This window comes from Mandrillus leucophaeus, unplaced genomic scaffold (assembly GCF_000951045.1).
Source record: "Mandrillus leucophaeus isolate KB7577 unplaced genomic scaffold, Mleu.le_1.0 Scaffold541, whole genome shotgun sequence".
NCBI lineage: Eukaryota > Metazoa > Chordata > Mammalia > Primates > Cercopithecidae > Mandrillus > Mandrillus leucophaeus.
In genome coordinates this window covers 672,263-674,219 of record NW_012105820.1, presented here as the reverse complement: position 1 = coordinate 674,219, position 1,957 = coordinate 672,263, and positions in this window count along the sequence as shown.

Here is a 1,957-nt window from a genome sequence, read left to right as displayed (position 1 = left end):
CTCTATGAATGATTAGGACCCATCTGTTTCTTTGAAGATAGGCTGCCGAGAAGCTGTGGGGTCAACTCAGCAAATCTGCGCCGGCCTTATGGCATGTTCCAGACTCAGCTAGGTTCTGCATTGGACACAAAATCACATGCACTATGGTCACCGTGGTGCCCTCTGGGCAAGGACTCTGTTGCTGGCTGGGCCTCTATCTCTTTGGCAGTAATGTCACCTGTGGAGGACATCACCTTTTCTTTTTTTTTTTAGATGGAGTCTCACTATGTCACCCAGGCTGTAGAACACTGGTGCAGCCTCAGCTCACTGCAACCTTTGCCTCCTGGGGTCAAGTGATTCTCCTGCCTCAGCCTCCTGAGTAGCTGGGATTACAAGCGCACACCACTACACCTGGCTAATTTTTGTAATTTTAGTAGAGATGGGGTTTCACCATGTTGGCAAAGCTGGTCTCAAACTCCTGACCTCAAGTGATCCTCCTGCCTCGGCCTCCCAAAGTGCTGGGATTACAGGCATGAGCCACTGTGCCCAGCCATCTGTGGAGGACATCATTTGTGGAGGTCAGTAAGGCAGGAAGCCTGAAGCTCTACCAGGATGTGGCAACTCTCCCACCTGCTCCGCGGGCCTCCGAGTTCTCTCTATTGGATCTGTCCTCTCCACCATAGCCAGACTGAATTTTCTAAAACCCAAACATGGCCAGGCCACTCTCCTCCCTGCAGTGGCTTCTGTTTGACATCAAAATAGAGTACAAATGCCTTGAGGTGCCTCAAAAGGCCCCCAGGTCCAATCTCTTTTCACTCTCCCCTTGAATTTTCTGCCTCAGCCATGAAAGTGTGGGCAGCTCCCCAAGTGCACTGGCTCTCCAACACCTCCAACTCTTTGCGTATACCTGTGCCTGAAATGCAATCTCTCCTTCTCCTCCTGACTAGTGCCCCCACTATTCTCTTGCCCTTACTCCATAGGGAACCATTCAGTATATCTAATGTGTATCTTTCTATCTGTGTTCTGCTAAAATCTTTAAATCTTTATTCTTGGTTTTGTGTACATGTATTTTTAATGTATATAAATGGTGCTGTCATATAGCACATTCTATTTCTTACTTTTTCCCACTCAGTATTGGGTTTTGTTGGGGGTTTTCTTTTGGTTTTTTTTGTTTGGTTGGTTGGTTTGTTGAGACAGGGTCTCGCTCTGATGCCCAGGCTGGAGTGCAGTGGCCCAATCATGACTCACTGTAGCCTCAACCTACTGGGCTCAAACTATCATCCTGCCTCAGCCTCTCAGGTAGCTGGGACTACAGGCCTCTGCCACCATACCTGGCTAATTTTTTGATTTCGTAGAGATAGGGGTTTGCTACGTTGCCCAGGCTATGTTGTCCTGGTTCATGTTGCTGTGTTATCACCCGCTCAGTCACTTGGACCTCCCCCCAAATCCTACAGAGTGGGCACCTGCCTATGTTACCTGACTCTCCCCAGGTTTGCTACTGATTGCCTCCAACTTCCTCACACTACAAATGACACTGCAGTGAACATCCTTGTCTAAGTGCTCTTGTCTATCTATATGATAATCTCTTTGGGAAAGGTTGCCTGTATTGTTCAGCTTCTGAGTTTGCCCATCTAACAGGTGTAAAGTGGTAGCTGGTTTTCTGTTTGTTTTCTGCCAGTGAACATTTTATTCAAGGTATGTGTGTGGAGCGTGGTCAGGGACGAAGGAGAGTGGAAATGACCTTTGAAATAAAATAAAATGATTTAGGTGAAGAAACTCTAGGAAAGGGTAATTTTCTCCATTTAGATCATTTTAAGAAAGAAAATGGGCCAGGCGCGGTGGCTCAAGCCTGTAATCCCAGCACTTTGGGAGGCCGAGACAGGCGGATCACGAGGTCAGGAGATCAAGACCATCCTGGCTAACACGGTGAAAATACAAAAAACTAGCTGGGCGAGGTGGCGGGCGCCTGTAGTCCCAG